This window comes from Spermophilus citellus (assembly GCF_964194105.1).
Source record: "Spermophilus citellus genome assembly, chromosome: 11".
Lineage (NCBI taxonomy): Eukaryota > Metazoa > Chordata > Mammalia > Rodentia > Sciuridae > Spermophilus > Spermophilus citellus.
The window spans coordinates 90,418,321-90,437,655 of record NC_138192.1 but is presented as its reverse complement, the minus strand read 5'-3'; the positions used below and the strand labels follow the sequence as shown (position 1 = coordinate 90,437,655).

Sequence of the window (19,335 nt, the reverse complement as noted above, 5' to 3'; positions counted from 1 at the left end):
TAATAAAATTTTTTGAATGATAAAATAGTAGTCAATAATTCAACAGTCTTCAAAACTGAGTAAGGACAACTTTAACCATTTCTACCTTCTGAGGCTGGCTTTGAAATCAAGATCCTCCTGCCTCAGCCTCCCAAGCCACTGGGATTACAGGCATGCACCACCACACCCAGAACATACCCTAAAATATTTTAAAATCATTTATATGTCAAATGATACAGTGTAAAATATGAAACATAAATTCACATTCCCAAAGAACAGAACAAAGTAGGTGTGTTACAAAAATAATAAAGAAAGCTTAGATTATAGTTCAGTGGTAGAATAAATTTCTATCATGAGTTTGACCTGCACACAGCACAAAAATATAAAAATAAAAATAACCATAATAGTATCAACAAAGATACAAAAATATAATTTATCACCTCAATTTGGTTTAAAAAAGAAAACCAGCAAAGCAAAAATCAAATGACATAGAACAACCACAAAAGTTATTTTTTTAAAAAAAAAGTATTTGTGTTTTGTTTTGATTTTTTTTTTTTTTTGTACCAAGGATTGAACTCAAGGGTACTCTACCTCTGAGCAACATTCCTAGCCATTCTTATTTTTTCATTGATACAGAGTCTCCCAAAGTAGCCCAAGTTAGCCTTCAATTTTTAATCCTTCTGCCTCAGCCTCTTGAGTTGCTTGGATTACAGGTGTGCACTGTGGTACCCCATTTATTTCTGCTCTTAATTTTATTTTGCTTTAATATATTTTATCATTTTCCTTTAATAATTTTTTTAGAAATAGTATATAAGTAATGATTTGTTCTTACCTGAATATTCTCAAATATAGTTGAAAGAATATATGGACACTTGGCCTTTTGTAGCTTCAATCATATAGCTGCCAACAGAATTCTTCTTCTATCACTTCCTCTCCTATGTATATCAGATAAAATAAATACAATAAAAATGAAATTAAAATTGGGCTTAATAGAATTCATCAGTAATTACATTCTTTTATTTAGAGAGTACATTATATTTTCTAAAATTTTAATTATACTTCTTGTGAAAGTTCAATAAAGTTTCCATATGATAGGTAAATAATAATAAAACATATTTTTAAAAAAGATAGTGGCAGGTTGCTAGATGATGACAAGTAGCAGTACTGCCACATACCTAGTGAGTTAAATGTTTTAACTCGTAGGTATGTTACTGTTATAACACAGTGGTAGTTGGTGGACAATAAATGCCTCTCTCCCTTTTGCTGTGTAAGTAGCTCAGTTATCTCTTTCATATAGTAGCTAATTAGACTAACCGAGCTCACAACCTGCTCATGATTCCCAAAGTGATACAGAATATGAAAAAGCAAATATTTATTTTCATTCCACTTCAATTATGATAAAAAGGCATTTAGATAGATATCCTTCTGTTGATCAACATGTTAAAACCAAAACAGATAGTTTGGGTTAAGACTTTTAAATTTTCATCCCAACAGACAAAATGAAAAAGACTTTCCAGGTAGATACAACAGCACAAATGGTCTTCCCTTAATTCAGTCACTTCAAATGTACCTCCAACATAAATCCAAATGGTAGCAGAAAAATTCACAGAATAATACCTCTTCTTGCCAAAACACCATTTTTTTCCGGCAAAAATAAGGAGATATATATATATATATACACACACAAATTTGTCTTGCCTCCACCATGATATGAGTATCAGTGACACCATACCTACAGTTTTTACTTTCTTCAATAATAGAGTGAGATCAAATATTATTTTATTCCTATTTCTGTGTTTGTATCTAAGATTTATATATATATATATATATATATATATATATATATATATATATATATACACACACACACACACACATACACACACCTACATACATACACTGAAAACTCTTCTTTCATCTTAGGTGCAATCTTCTTTAGAAACTTGTTTATCTATTTGTTCACTTTCTTTTCCTTTTCTATCAGAGCTTTAAAAAGATCTTAATTTAACTTACCCCAGAGGCAAATCCTGATCTAACAACTCAATTACAAGACAATTTATTTGTAAAATGATCCCAGGAAACAGCAGTAGGGAGAAAAGAAGTGAGACAAGTACTGTAAGGCCTCTTATTAACAGAGAGAGCATCATCAAGTCCATCAACACTATTGGCAACTACAGTGTAAACTGGCTGGGGAAAATCTGATACCCAGTGTAGACAGATATGTCTCACCTGAAGAATGACAGAGTAGGCATTGGGATACACCAACCCTCATTAATCATTAGCTGAGTCATGCTCCCAGTTGTGTTAATTCCCTGGGACTTCCCGCCTGCTTTGGTTGGCAAAGTTGTCTTTGGTAGTCAAAGAAACCCAAATGCAGGAATATCTAATAATGGAGATTCTGCCAGTGTGAACTGCAGTGTTAAGGGGAACAGCACATAGGCAGTTCATCAAGAGCATCTGCCCCAGAAGACCGCAATTTAAACATCTGAATTAAAATATAAGCAATATAAATTAAAATATAAGCAAATGTTAACCAAAATATTCAATAAATCATATTCTAAAATATTTCAAGGCCACATAATGATACTTTATTATATTAAAGATAAATAATAATTGCCCATCCAGTCTGATGATATTTGCTAAATCATATGGTATTCTCTTACTGATCACTAGACTTTGGAATGTGTGAATGATAAAATTCATTTTATCTTTCCTCAAAATGTAAAGACTGCTTTGTCCTATACTGCTAGCTATGAAAAAAGGTCTGTCCATTGAGGATAGAGAATTTTAAACATGATACATAATGAGAAGAAAACCATGAAACCATGTCATGATTTCCAGAGTGATTTAATAAACAAGATCATATTTTTCTTGTTTATTGTCTTAGGGAAGAAGAAAGAGGGGTAAAAACTAGTTCTTTTTCAGAATGAGGGTAATTTAGTGGCAAATATTAATCTAAAAAGTTAGAGAGAAGCTATCCAAGGTAACATAAATGTTAACCAAAATATTCAATAAATCATATTCTAAAATATTATTAAAAAGTAAACATAGTTGGGCTCAGTGGCACACACCTGTAATCCCAGCAGCTCAGGAGGCTGAGGCAGGAAGACTGCAAGTTCAAAGCCCACCTTAGTAAAGGCAAGGTGCTGAGCAACTCAGTGAGACCCTGTCTCTAAATAAAATACAAAATAGGGCTGGGGATGTGTCTGGTTGGTTGAGTGCCCCTGAGTTCAACCCCCAGTACAAAAAATTAACATGTTCCTCAAAATGGTCAGTTCAACTTAACATTCCCAGAGCTTTTATTTGCATTTCAGATTAACTGAAACTTGATCTTACTATAGGAAATACTTTTCAAAGTAGAATATTTTATGCAATGTGACAGAATAAAGAAGCCCAGAAAAATACCCACATCCAAATCAAGAATGAACTTATGCCTACTTCTGTCTTTCTTTTTGCAGGAAAATGATATATATTCTGCACTGGATCTATTATTGCAAGGGTGACATGATTATATTTGTTCATAGAAAGAACACTTAGAATATTCTTTCAAAAAATGAGATTGGCTTATAAACTGCTCTTTTGAACATGTTTTTCTTTTACATTTTAATATAAAATCCTGCTGTCCAATTCAAATGCTTTTTTAAAATTTTAGTATGTTTAATTTGATACTGTTTGCCACTATTTATGACATTCTCATACAATTTGAAGATGTATAGGAAATAAATGAAGACAATCATTCCTTTAGCAAAATTTTCATTTTTCCCAATAACACTGACTTATGAAAAACACTATTAGAATTGCAACACAAACTGTTAACATAACACTTGTATGTTTAAATTTTCCTATAGAATAAACCAAACTGAACAAACAAGGCAAACGAAAAGTCATCTCTACTTGTCAGTAAATGACACACAAACCACAATTATTAATATTATCATTTCTACATAGTCCAATAATTTAATATTATTTAAATTTAATCTGAAAAATTTTGCAAAAAAAACTCCTACATAGTCATCTCCCACAGTCTCTAAAATTCAAAATACACAAATCAAATATTTGGATCTAATGTTTATTTTTCTTTTCTCCTTTTTAAAAATGACTTCAAGTAAGTAAATAGAGCAATGCTTACTTCAACAGCCAGACACCTAGCATTACTGGTCCTTCTTATTTCCCTTATTGCCTACATGCAGTTATGTCAGAGTAAATTACTCTCCACTTAATAAACAGACTCCAGTTTGTTTCCTCTTCCGGTTTATGCCCCCAGTTACCCATCCGTAACCAGCTATGATCTTCTCAAATGTTTCCACCCTAAGGTACAAATGTGGTGACTTAGGAGTCTGCCCTAAGTGGCTTGGGGCAGTCATTTCCTGTGTATTCCAGTCTTCCCATTAAGGCTATGGCATACATATAATCATGACCACACCCCTATTCTTTAAGGAAAATACATTAGAAAAATCATTTAGTCCACTTAACTAATATTAACTAAGTATATCTTGAATGCTTAATTGTTTTAGTCAATGATAAGAGGAAAATAAGTCTATATTCTCTACATTTTTTCAATGTAATGAGTGCTGTATAAATAGTAAGGTCAGGTGCCACAGAAACATAGAGGAGCTTCCGAAAAATCTTCCTTAAAAAAAAGATGGAACCCATGAACCTTCAGTTAGAAACTGTCTAGCTACTAAGTAGGAAAAGGCCACAGGTGGGAGAGGAAGAATAAGAAACAACTCGCCAAGTGGCAGGAAAGGTAAACAGTACATTGACTTGAAAGTAAAATACTTAAAAGTGAGTGTCCTGCACAAAGCTCTAGTGACAACTTGAGACCACATCAGGAAAGCTTGTGAACACTGCGCTGTAAAATTTGGATTTTATCCTAAGGTGACAAGAGGATGATAAAACAGGGAAGTGCTACACACACACACACACACACACACAAATATGTATATATGTGGGTGTACATATATATAAAACATATATAGGTACATATATATGGTTAAACATATATGATATACATGTATATACATATTTGTATAAATGTTATAATAACATTGAGATAGATAGATAGATAGATAGATATTATTTTAGGAATATCTTGCTGCTAGTGTGGCTCAGAGAAGACATGAAAGAAATCAGATCACATATCGGGGGGAACAATTCATATCTCAGCAGATTTTTCAACCCAGACTCTCAAGCCAGGAGATCCTGGAACAACGTAAACCAAGTTCTGAAAGAAAATGGATGCCAACCAAGAATTTTATATCCAGCAAAATTAAGCTTCAGATTTGGTGACAAAATGAAAACTTTTCACGATAAACAAAAGTTAAAAGAATTTAAATTGAGAAAGCCTGCAATACAGAGCATTCTCCACAAAATATTCCAGGAGGAGGAAATGAAAAACAACAATGAAAATCAGCAAAGAGAGGAACTACACTAAAGGAAAGGCCAATCAAAGGACAAACCAAGTCAAGATAAAAAAAATAAATAAATAAAATAAACCAAAATGTCTGGGAATACAAATCATATTTCAAAAATAACCCTGAATGTGAATGGCCTCAACTCCATCAATTAAAAGACACAGACTGACAGATTCAATTAAAGAAAAAAGACCTAACAATATGTTTCCTTCAAGAGACTATCTCACAGGAAAAGACATCCACAGACTGAAGGTGGAAGGGTGGGAAAAAACATACCACTCACATGGACCATGTAAACAAGCAGCAATCTCCATCCTCATATCAGATAAAGTGAACTTCAAACCAAAGCTAGTGAAAAGGGATAAATAAAGACATTTAATACTGCTTAAAGGATTCATACATCAACAAGACATAACAATCATACTAGATGACTTTAACACACTTCTATCACCTCTAGATAGATCTTCAAAACAAAACTAAACAAATAATACCACAACCCAATAATACTAGATGACTTTAACACACTTCTATCACCTCTAGATAGATCTTCCAAACAAAACTAAACAAATCAACTATATCATTCAATATTACAATCAATAATTTGAACTTAATAGACATATATAGAATATTCCATCCATCAACAAGTGAATACACATTCTTCTCAGCAGCACATGGATCCTTCTCCAAGAAACCATATGTTATACCACAAAGCAAGTCTTGACAAGTACAAAACATTGAAGATACTACCCTGCATTCTATCAGACAATAATGGAATAAAACTAGAAATCAATGATAAACATTAAAAGAAAAGCTACTCCAACTCCTGGAGACTAAACAATATGCTATTGAGTGACACATGGATAACAGAAGACATCAGGGAGGAGATAAAAACATTAAGATCTTAGAGGTAAATGAAATTCTTATACAACTTATCAAAATCTCTGGGACACTATAAAGGCAGTGCTAAGAGTAAAGTTCACTGCATTTAGCTTATTCACCCAAAGAAAAAAAAGTCAACAAATAAACTACCTAACATTACATTTCAAAGCCCTAGAAAAATAAGAAGAAACCAATACCAAAAATAGTAGAAGACAGGAAATGATTAAAATTCGAGCAGAAATCAATGAAATTGAAACAAAAGAAACAATTCAAAAAATTGACAAAACAAAAAGTTGAATCTTTGAAAAAATAAATAAAATTGGCAAGCCCTTAGCCACTCTAATGAAAAGGAGGGAGAAAACTCAAATTACTAAAATCTGTGATGAAAAAAAAAATATCATGACAGACACTACTGAAATACAGCTAAAAAATAAAAGACAATTAGAAACTATTTTGAAAATGTATACTCCATTAGAATAGAAAACCTTGAAGTCACCAATAAATTTCTAGAGGCAAATGATCAACCCAAACTGAGTCAAGAGGACACATACAATTTAAACAGATACAGATCAGTTTCAAGGAAGGAAAATATAAGATGCCATCAAAAGCCTACCAACCAAGAAAACATTGGGACCAGATGGATTCACAGCTGAATTCTATAAGACCTACAAAGAAGAATTAATTCCAACACTCCTCAAATTATTCCATGAAATAAAAAAGGAAAGAAACCTTCCAAACTCATTCTATGAAGTGGTATCACCCTGATACCAAAACCAGGCAGAGATACATCAATGAAAGAAAATTTCAGACCAATATCCCTGAAGAACATTGATGCAAAAATTCTCAATAAAATTCTGGCAAATTGGGGGCTGGGGATGTGGCTCAAGCGGTAGCGCGCTCGCCTGGCATGCGTGCGGCCCAGGTTCGATCCTCAGCACCACATACCAACAAAGATGTTGTGTCCGCCGAGAACTGAAAATAAATATTTAAAAAATTCTCTCTCTCTCTCTCTCTCTCTCCTCTCTCACTCTCTCTTAAAAAAAAAAAAATTCTGGCAAATTGCATATAAAAAACATATAAAAAATAGTGCACCATGATCAAATGGGGTTTATTTCAGGGATGCAAGTTTGATTCAACATAAGGAAACTAATAAATATGATTCATCACATCAATAGACTTAAAGATAAGAATCATATGATTATACCAACTGATGCAGAGAAACTATTGGACAAAATACAGTACCCTTTCATGTTCAAAACATTAGAAAAACTAGGGAAAGTAGGAACGTATCTCAACACTGTGAAAGCTATCTATGCTAAACCAAAGGCTAACATAATTCTAAATGGAGAAAAATTGGAAGCATTCCCTCTAAAACCTGGAATAAGACAAAAATGCCCTCTTTCACCACTTCAACATAGTCCTTGAAACTCCAACCAGAGCAATTAGACAGACAAAAGAAACTGAAGGTATACAGATAGGAAAAGAAGAACGCAAACTATCATTATTTGCTGATGACATGATTCTATACTTAGAGGATCCAAAAAACTCCACCAGAAAATTTCTAGAATTAATTAATGAATTCAGTGAAGTAGCTGAATATAAAATCAATACCCATAATTCAATTGTGTTTCTATACATCAGTGATAATTTCTCTGAAACAGAAATTAGGAAAATGACCCCATTCACAATAACCTCAAAAAAAAAAAATAAATAAAATACTTGGGAACCAACTTAACAAAAGAGGTGAAAGACTTCTATAATGAAAACTACAGAACACTGAAGAAAGAAATTGAAGAAGTCTTTAGAAGTCGGAAAGATTTCCCATGCTCTTGGATAGATAAAATTAATATTGTCCAAATGGCCATACTACCCAAAGCACTATAGAGATTCAATGCGATTCCAGTTAAAATCCCATATTATTCCTTATGAAATAGAAAAAAACAATTATGAAATTCATTTGGAAAAATAAGACACCAAGAATAACCAAAGCAATCCTTAACAAGATTATTAAGTATAATAATCCTTAACTGTATTATGATGCAAGATCATAATACTGCATCATAATACCAGACCTTAAACTAAAAAGCTATAGTAACAAGAATGGCATGATATTGGCACCAAAATAGACATATAGATAAAAAATACCGAATAGAAGACACAGAGACAAACCCACAAAAATATAGTTATCTCATACTAGACAAAGATGCCAAAAACATACATTGGAGAAAAGATAGCCTCTTCAACAAACGGTGCTGGGATAACTGAAAATCCATGTGCAGCAAAATGAAAATAAACCCCTATCTCTCACCATACACAAAACTCAGCTCAAAGTATATCAAGGACCTAGGAATTAGACCAGATTCTCTGTGTTTAACAGAGGAAAAAGTAGTTCCAAATTTTCATCACATCGGATTAGGCCCCAACTTCCTTAACAAGACTCCTAAAGCACGAGAAATAAAATTAAGAATTAATAAATGGGATGGACTCAAACTAAAAAGCTTCTTTTCAGCAAAAGAAACATCAATGAGGTGAAGAGAGAGCCTACATTTTGGGAGCAAATTTTTCCTACATGCAGGTCAGATAGAGCACTAATCTCCAGCATAAATAAAGAACTCAAAAAACTTAGCACCATAAAAACAAACAACCCAATTAATAAATGGGCCAAAGAACTGAAAAGACACTTTTAAGAAGAAGATATATATTTTTTTTAAGAGAGAGTGAGAGAGGAGAGAGAGAGAGAGAGAGAGAGAGAGAGAGAGAGAGAGAGAGAGAGAGAATTTTTAATATTTATTTTATAGTTCTCAGCGGACACAACATCTTTGTTGGTATGTGGTGCTGAGGATTGAACCCGGGCCGCACGCATGCCAGGCGAGCGCGCTACCGCTTGAGCCACATCCCCAGCCCAGAAGATATATATTTGGACAACAAAATATGAAAAAAAATGTTCAACATCTCTAGTAACTAGAGAAATGCAAATCAAAACTACTCTAAGATTTCATCTCATACCAGTCAGACTGGCAGTTATCATGAATACAGACAACAGTAAATGTTAACAAGGATGAGGGGGAAAAGGCACACTCACACATTTCTTTTGGGACTGCAAATTGGTGCAACCAATCTGGAAAGCAGTATGGAAATTCCTTAGAAAACTTAGAATGGAACCACCATTTGACCCAGCTATGCCCCTGCTTAGTCTATATCCAAAGGACTTAAAATGAGCATACTATAGTGACACAGTCACATCAAATGTTTACAGCAGCTCAATTCACAATAGCTAAACTGTGGAAGCAACCAAAAGGCCCTTCAACAGATGATTGGATAAATAAATTGTGGTATATATATACACAATGTAATATTACTCAGCATTAAAAGAGAATAAAATTATGGCATTTGTAGGTAAATAGGTGGAGTTGGAGACTATCATGCTAAGTGAAGTAAGCCAAACCCAAAACCAATGTTCTCTCTGATAAGTATATGCTTATCTATAATGTGGGTGGAGAGGGTAGCATGGGAGGAATGGAGGAACTTTGATGGGGCAAATGAGAGGGAGGGGTGAGGAGTGGAAATGGGGGAAGGAAAATGGTGGAATGAGATGAACATCATTAACCTAGGTACATGTATGACTGCACATATGTTGTGATGTCACATCATGTATAATCAGAGAAATGAAAAGTTGTTCTGCAATCATGTACAATGAATCAAAATGCATTCAGCTGTCATACATACCTAATTAAAATAAATTAATTAATTTTAAAAAAGAAAAAATTAAAGGGAATCTAGTAGACTAGAGAAAAGGGACAGTAAGGGTAGTAGAGCATGGTACTAGCCAAATTATACTGTTGTACTGTGTGCACGTATGAATATATAACAATAAATACCCCCATTAGGTATAATTATAATGTACCAATTTTAAAAAACTGATTGTTAAGATATTTTTAAATGTGAAAAAAACCTGTCAAAAGCCACACTTAATTTTTAGAAGACTTCATAATACTAATAAAAGCTACATATCATGTAAATATATTTCAGAATTCAGGAAAGCAGCTATTCAATAAAGGCCCTTATTAAGCAGTTTTTAAATAGTCACACAATAAATACTATTCAAATGAAAGAAGCCAAGAATTGGTTGATTATTTAATGAAAAGATAGACTTGGATTATATAAATAGTCACTAGTTTAGATTTTCTAGTCCTATGAAGCCTAATGTTACTCATGATACTCTCCACAAAGTGTGTAATATATTTAAATGCAAATTTTAATGAGCTATAATTCAGTCTTCAATTTCCCACAATTGGTTGGGGATGAGGAGAATTTTACTTAATCTTGTCTTTATCCTAAATTAATTGCAATATCACCATAATTGGATACGATTCACTTTAAATTATACACTCAATAAAAGCTGGGAAACTTTTCATATCATTATAATGCAGCACCAAAAGTATACATATGAATCTACTGTTAATCATATAATTATTATTTTATGAATGAGGAAACAGACTCAGAGACGTAAATATCACAAGTGTCTTATATAGTGACTGGGCATGTTTGAAGTCTTTTCTTTAGCAAACATTTTCAGAATGTTCTACAATCATTCTGTATGCTTCTCTAATGCCAAATGTTAGTGTACTATTTTGAACTGCAGCTCTTTTATCAGGTGACATTTTCACATAACAGTACATCTTTCATTCTTCATTAACTTTAGTATATACTTACATTGTGCTCTCTTGACACCACCTCAACCCTTCCCCACCCCCAAACATTCTGGGAATAGCATCCTGGGTTTTTTTTGCACACCCACACTTTTTCCCTTCTTCCCGCAGACATATTTGGGTATGGACAGCAATGCCAGTACCAGGACAGGTCAATAAGAGCATGATCCTAGTCATAAGCATTCATGAAAAAAAGTGTGGATAAAGTTACAATATGCAAGATAAAATCAGTGCCTTTCTCTAAACCTTGAAAGAAGTAATCTCTTTCCCCTTGAGTTGATTAACTGCACAAATGAAAGCCTGAAATTTATTTGGACATTAGATTTCTTGACTTGAAATATCTAGCTGTCTTACCCTGGAAAGCAGGGTAGTGAAAAAGAAATAAATATATGAGTGCCTGGGCTGGGGTTGTGGCTCAGTGGTAGAGCAATTGCCTGGCATGTGTGAGGCACTGGGTTCGATTCTCAGCAGCACATAGAAACAAATAAATAAATAAAGTTTTATCAATAACTAATAATACACACACACACACACAAATACATATGTGTGTGTGTGAGAGTGTGTATGTGTATCTGGATTCAGCCATGCTTGAAGACCACTATAGAACTTTTGATTATGATAACCAATGTATATTTTGTTTCAACCGAGTTTTAGTTGTTTTCTGTCAAGTATAACCAAATAATTACTCTTAAATGTACACTATTTACTGGTACATACTTTATTGAATTTTATATGGCTTCCCCTTAGTTGAGCTAACATCACAAAGTAATAATGGGACAAAACGATTGATATGTTGAAGAAAATAAAATTTTCCTGCAAAATTATTTTTCAACCACTCTTTTGTTGTTTTGAAAATATGCATTATTGTTAGAGACTTTAAAAGTACACGAAATTTCAAATGAGCCTTTAGTAGGTTTTTCAGATAAATAGGGAGAACTTTAGAGACTTCAAAATTTTTATGTTTGCTTAAGATGCAATACAGTGTTTCACCAAATGTAGGTAGGAATATTACAATATTAATTACATCTTTACTTCTGTTGAGAATCATGGAGGGGATCAAATAGTAAATAAACAGATTTATCCAAGATATGAAAAATTTCATAAACTTCATGTTCAATATTAATGTGAAAAATTTCCTCATTTAAAAATTACACACAGTGAATGATATCTAATTGCTGAAGAGTTACCATAATATTTTACAATGTAAAGCAAATTAAAAAAACATATTGATTGCTGAATAGAATTATTCTAACCTTCTTCTACTATGAAAAGGTAATTTCTTATTTCTTTAAAGCTCTGTACAAGGATAGTAGCTATCTTTTGTGTCCTACTAACTGGGCAATGAAGTTTCTACAGTGAAGTATCTGCTTTGACATCTGGACCTTTAATAGCTTTCCATGCCTAAGGATTTGATATCTTCTGTGTGATGTCTGAAGAGCCTATTGAAAATAATCACTTGAAATATCAGCACTTGTAGAACTGGAAATATAAACTCAACTTTATTTTATAAGAAAGTTATAGATATATCAGATACCTGAGTCTACAGTTTCACAATTTCATTTTGAAGACCAGGTGCTGGACTATGTCACAGTATCACAAAATATAACATATTAAAAAGTTTTCCCCAAATATCAACTATTAAATTCGTAAAAGTTTAGCTTATGAAATCTCATTTTTCATTTTTGTTCCCTTATAAAAGTGTTATGACCGTTTTTCTTCTCTGGGTTCAAATATATATATATCACTATTTACTGCTCCCCACAAGTACCTGATCATCTCTAGATTTTTTTTCTCCATTTTCCCCCTTTCCCTTAGCACTAAGTCCCAACTCAAATATAATTCCACCAACTATAACCACTGAAGAAACAAGTCATGCATGATAAATATGTATTTGAATGATTACCTTCTCCATCCCCATAAAATATCATCTAGACTATAAAATTAATATATAAATTACTTATAAAGAACAAACACTATATATACCCTTCTTTGATCATCTTTTTGTTAAGACTTCTCTACATTTTCTTCATCAAAAGAAGTTTTTTCTGCCTTAACAATACTTTAAAAATTTCTTCTTTTCCAACTGTTCTGTGATATTTGAAGATAGTTTTCCATCTGTGAGCAAAGAAGACAGCAATCATTTTGTTGGATTTAATCTCCCAAGACCCAATGACATAGTTTAAAGGAGATTTAGTAAATCTCTTCTTTGTTCACAGATTTATCAGAAAAATTAAAAGTGATGGCAATGCCAAATAATAACATCAGGTCTAACTTAATTTGATGATTAAGTATGTTGCATGGAAGTTAAATCAAATGTTCTATAACTTATAGCACATTTTGCAAAACTACGTTATCTTTCTTCCCTCTCTCCTAGGGGCATGTGTGAAAGCTGTAAGCACTATACAAATGTGAGATCACTTTACCAGCAACAAAAGATGCATTCCAGGATAAGTAATGACTTGTGCTGAAGAAGTAAAATGTTCAACCAAACTTCCCTTTTCCAGTAAGTAGAATCAAAATCTGCCCTTCCATGTAAACTTTCAGTAAGACATTTCAACAAGGAGCCACAGAAAATACAAGAATATGTAATACAAAGAATTTCTAATTTCCAAGTTGTGATTCATTAAAAGAAGAAGATAATCAAAGAAAAATCTTCCTAATTTTCAGCATCTATTCGTTAAAGGGATAAAAACTAGCATTGGCCATAGGAAATCACTCCCCTGGAGAACTCATCTCTGGAAAACTGGACAAACCAGTCTTCATCTCTTTGCTGTGCATGAAAACACTTAAAATCAAATCAGTAGGAAACATTATTTCAGACAATGAAGACATTGCATAATACAGTTAATGAGGTCAATAGTGCCAGGAGCACATGCTTCTTTCTAGTGTGCTGTAACCATTTACAGCAAGTGAGCTGAAGGGAACAAAAATCTTCCAATCTCAGTTTGAGGCACAGATGAATCAATGACTTAGTATGATAGATGTACCTCTCTCTGTAAAATATGGCAAAGTTGCTGGGATACTTTATAATAAGCATATTCTGATATTTTAAAGATTATTCTTTCCTCATCTTCTCCCTAGTTTTATTCATCCAATTAACATTTATTGAACACTTGCTAAGTGTCTGGCATTGCATTTTGGACTGGGAAAAGAGACGAAGAAATTTAGCTTCAAATAAAGTAGAGGAGACATACATGCAAATGAATTATAATAACTTGTAATAAATGCTAAAATCGATGTCAGCCCATTAAGCAGTTTCATCTAACTTAATTCTTAATTTCTAAGTAGTAATCTGTACAAATTAGGTCAGTCTCTGATGATGAATTGGTAAGGTTCTTTTCATTTTTCCAAGTGCTTTCACTAACATAATTGCATTTTATTTTCCAAACAACCATGTCCCATATATAATATTCCATTTTTCCTCTTTTACCAAAGAGAAACATAACAATGAGAATTGAGTCAGTAACATCAGAGCCAAGACCACAACTTTATTTCCTTTTTACACCTGGATGATATCACACATAGTTTGCATACTAATCCTATGTGTTATTTATCCTTTGATTGCACTTTTTTGGTAAGCTCTTAAGTTTTTATTGATAGTCCTGGAATAGAAAAGCTCTTATCCATTTTGGTTAAGGGGTAGTCTTATAAGAAAACTATCCTAAACTATAAATTGTTTATTGTCAATTAAAATAATGGTGAAGTTTGGTCTTTTTTCTATTAATACCTGCCAAGAATATGTGCTATAGAAGAAAACAGGCACAGTATGAAGTCTAAAACTACGTGGCAGATGTGTGTACAAATGAATGGAAATTGCTGCCTAATCAAGGAAACCATAGTATTCAAAATACTTGTATCTTGCCAGCTGCATTTTAAATGTGGCAATCACGCCCTTGCTATAGGTCTGAATTATACTGAAATTGCATCATTTTCTTTATGCCTGGTCCACAGTAAATGCTAGATACATGTTTGGGGAGGATTTGGGTGAGGAAAGGAAAGAGTTAAAGTAAGAGAATCTTATTAGTAAGTCAGGAGCTCTACTCTGACAACAAACACATAAACAAGGGGTGGGAGAAGACAGAGACAGAAGGGGGTGGAGAAAGGGAGAAGGGGAGGAGGGGGGGGAGAGAGAGAGAGAGAGAGAGAGACAGAGAGACTGTTATTTAAACAGAAGTAACTTACATTTGAAAGGCAACTTCACCTCCCATTTTAAAAACACTAGCTGTGCTTTTAGTGGATACTATCTGCATAATCTGTGAGCACCTGCTAAGGGATTTTATAGAGAAGTAATGTTTCCAAGATAGAGACAATACTCTGAGATGTAATCTTTGTTCCTTTAAAAAAAATGAAATAATCGTATATGCTTACAAACGCCATCAATATCAAGTAAGTGCAATTTCCTGGAGAAGTAACTTATGTATTTTTAAGTCCCACCTATGGGTGGAAATTAACCCATAAAATGAAAATTAAATTGGAAGGGAAATATGTAAATTAAATGAGGGAGGTATTTCTTATTCACTGACTGCTTTGCTCAAGGCAAAAATACATGGAAGGTCAACTATGAGCAGGTCCCTGGTGTAGGCACTGCAGGTGGTCCTCCAACCACCATACTCCGCATGCCCAAGTAATTTCTCACCATATTCAAACTAGCCATCTGTATGCTCAGAAAACGACTATTGCTGCTATAAATCTCATCTGCAAGCATCCTGCTCTCCTCCTCCTGCTGAAAGAATAACCCTATCTGAGGCATTGAGCATAACCCTCCTCCTTCTAAAGAGACCAGCGTGAGCACCTAGGTTAAGACCAACTGATCTAAGTCTTCTACGGGAACCTGAACCCCACAGCAACAAAAGCTCCACCAAAAGAGAGAAAATGAATTACCAAAACAGAGAACATGTTCTAGATTCTGAATCAGTCTCTGTGACTAGAAAAGAAAACAAAAGATACATAAGAAGAAGATGCTTTACAAATGATAGGAGACAGTAGAAGTCATGCAGAATAAGAACTGTGAGTGATCAGAAAATGGGTCAGAAGAAGACAAAGAAATATGATCCAGAAGACAGTGTTTGGAGCCATAGAAAAAGCAAGACAGAAGGGAACCTTTCTCATTACAAAGGTAGAGAATCAACTCTGTCACTAGAGGGCAGAGAGGGAATCTGCTTGGAAGAGCTGCGCTGGTTACTTTCCATTTCTTAATCTCAGTCCATTTTCCCTGGGAAAATCCTTAAAGACTGGACACATGGCCAGAACTCCTGTCTTCATCCTCAAGCTTAACCTTACTTGGGTACCCTGAGTCTTTTTCTTTGTAACCCAAAGAATCTAACACCATCTCTTCTGTCCTGTCTCCTTAATATTCCCCTTAAGAATCAGTGATTAAAAAACAAAACAAACAAAAAACAGCAAAAACTTCATTATATCCAACATTGTAAAATAATTTCATATTTATTCTATTCAATTAATGTATTCCCAAGGAATTATAATGCACCAATGAAGGGGGGGGGGGGGCAAAAGGTCATATAAATCTGTAGATATCTATTCTTCTGTAGCTAATTCAAAAGCAAAAACAACAAATTTCTCCCAAGAACAATAAAGCAAATATAATGGCTCCTGTATTTTTTGTTGTGCTTAAAGCATTTTGTGATTTATTTTTTTAAACAAGGCTAAATTAAATGTATTCTTAAGACTGCATCAATGTTGCAAAATAAATATATAGTTAAAATTTCACTCAATTTTATGGATCCCACACATTTTTCCTAGATTATTCTTAGTTATATATTAGATTTTAGTTTCCAGCCATAAAATATTAGGTACAAAACTTTTTTCATGCTTACAAAATATACCCTGCATCTGGGGGAAAAAATGGGAAAGCAAAGGTTGAAAGAGAAAAGAGAAAGGCATGAGAAGTAGAAAGGAGTAAGAAAAGATAAAGATGCCAAGGCAGGAGGTGGAACACGGTGTGCTCATAATTACAAGGACACCCACAGAACATTACTACATCCTTATTTCCAAGGCTTCATCGTTGGATTCCCAAACCACCCTACCCTGCAGACAAATCACTTTAGGGAAGAGAATACCTAGGCTTTTCCATTCCTCATTCAATCATGTTCTGCACTCTGCTGACTGGCTGATGGACAAGGCTGATTGCTGGGCCCAGAGTCACAGCCTCCTTCCTCCTGGAAGCCATCCATTGTGTTAAGGGGGTGTAGACGTTACATTCCTAACTCTGCACCCCTTGTTGAGTTTCGGTATGCAACTATCACTATCCTGGTACCTGTCTCTGTGTTCCTGGGATCATATCATACTTTTGTCACAGTCTCTCTTCAGAAACTAAAACTTGACAAATAAATCCCATGCACTGACATGAGCAGAGCTGGACTACAAAAGAACACCTGTTATAGCCCTAGGTGTCTCCATATTAAATACCACCTGATTCTCCACTACTGTGCCATGCCCTGAAACTAAAGCTCCCTGATGCTCCATGTTGGACTCCTGGAGCTAATCTATTTCCTCCAAAATGCCTGGAGGTAGTCTAAGGTAACCTTGGCTATAAGGCTTCTGTCCATCCATTGGAACTGGACTGCGTGCCCTGCAGCTGAGACAAACCCCCCAGCACCTGTCCTGTCCCTCAATCAATCCTGGCCAGTCCACACAGACACAAATAGATGCTAAGATCAGAGAAAAATTGAAAATGGGAACATCCTTCCAGTAGTTATGAAGTATTCGTTTAACCAGTATTTGTTTAATCTTGGGGATGTATCCATGCAATAATGATATAACGATGAATAAGACAAATTTCGTACTTTACTGAATTTATGTTTTATTTATCTGAACATGTAGGCTGAAATTTAGGAACATATAAAGATAAAATCATGGCTCATTTGTTACCACACTAAATAAAAACATATGTGCTTATAACTGTTACCAAATATACAGGAAGTATCTGGAATGCTAAGGAGATACACCATATTTTCTTGAATGGAGAATCAGAGGTTTAAAAAATAAGAAGTTACCCCACAAAACAAATGTAACTAAAATACAAAGAAAAACATGCAGGTAGAGAGATATGCAAATGAATCAAAAGGTAATGAGGGAAGTAAAGAGTGTGTTCAGATGCAATACATGTATACTTCAGCAGTTATCCCAGAAGTACATACAGTTAACACTCAGGTATGTGCAAACATAAACTTCGTTTTCTATCTTGAAATTGCATATTACATCATGAACTTAAAGCATTCCAATCTGGAAAAAACACTTTTTGCCTTTCTAGGATTTTCAGTACAGTTATCTATTTTAGCATAAACTTTTGTTTTTGTTGTTTTTCTTGTTGTTAAGTCCCAATCCCTGTTCAGTGCAAAACTTCTAACTCAGAGCCTCCTTCCCTTCTTCCCCAGCTCTCTTTCTGTCCCTCCATCTTCTATACCTTATTTTCTTGAAAAGCCACCCTGGAGTTACCTGTGAATTTAAATCTGACTTCAGATTTGAATGCCCCTCCCCACATAAATGCCCCTTGCATGGAAGGTCATCTCCAAAGCATATAACAGAGCACCTCCTTGGGGTGATTAATAAACCTCCCCAGTGGTTCAGAGTATTGACTCTGGAACAGACCTTCCTTTAAGGGAAATCTAGCTAGTTGGGATTCCAGAATGCCCCACAACTGTCACTGCAGAGGTATCTGGAAAGTATTTCTAGCTACCTGCATATCATGAACACCATCTCTTTTGTCAAGGATAATATTTTAGTGTTTTATCTAATTAAAAATCAATGCTTTCAGTCTTACCTCAGCCACTTCTGAAACTTGAATCATTGATTGGAGTCTTCAAAAATCATCTGAACACTCCACGCATGCTGATTAAAGTCAATTGATAAAAGTATGTGTATGTGTGTCTAATGTATGTGTGTGAGTGTGTGTATCATGGGGTCTATATTACAGAGTATCAACATAAATTATTGATATTATTGGCAATATTCAGAATGAGATTCTAATCTCCCCTCCTTGGAGAAAACCATAAGTTTTCATGGGATACATTAACCAGCATCATATTCCCCAAAGAAAGAGAAAAAACAAAGGTGAGAGGACAAGGTGAGAATACTCCATGGCTGTTCACGTCAATGCTATAGTCTACCTTACTCTATCTTAAATGTCCTGAAGATAGAACATTTTAAATTAGTTGGGTTTCATCAGAACACAGATGTGAACACTGAGGGCCGAGTACCAGGTTCAACCTGCTATGCTGAAGAAAACACTTGGAATTCAGAAACTTTCACTTCCTACTCTGATTTTTCTCCACAGGCATCCTGCACTAAGGAGTTGTCCAGGTAACCCTGGGAAACAGCAAGTGGTTTCAGTGAGCTTC

At 34.3% G+C, this 19,335-nt stretch overlaps 1 protein-coding gene across 7 annotated transcripts in view; it reads right to left on the bottom strand.

Annotated features, from left to right (window-relative positions):
• Nucleotides 1-19,335, bottom strand: part of GULP1 (GULP PTB domain containing engulfment adaptor 1) — a 274,786-nt gene that overhangs the window by 186,583 nt on the left and 68,868 nt on the right. For all 7 annotated transcript variants that reach the window (XM_081260913.1, XM_081260909.1, XM_081260907.1 and 4 more), the window contains exon 2: nt 812-914. The gene's annotated coding sequence lies outside the window, so the exon portion shown is untranslated. The remainder of the gene's footprint in view (nt 1-811; nt 915-19,335) is intronic.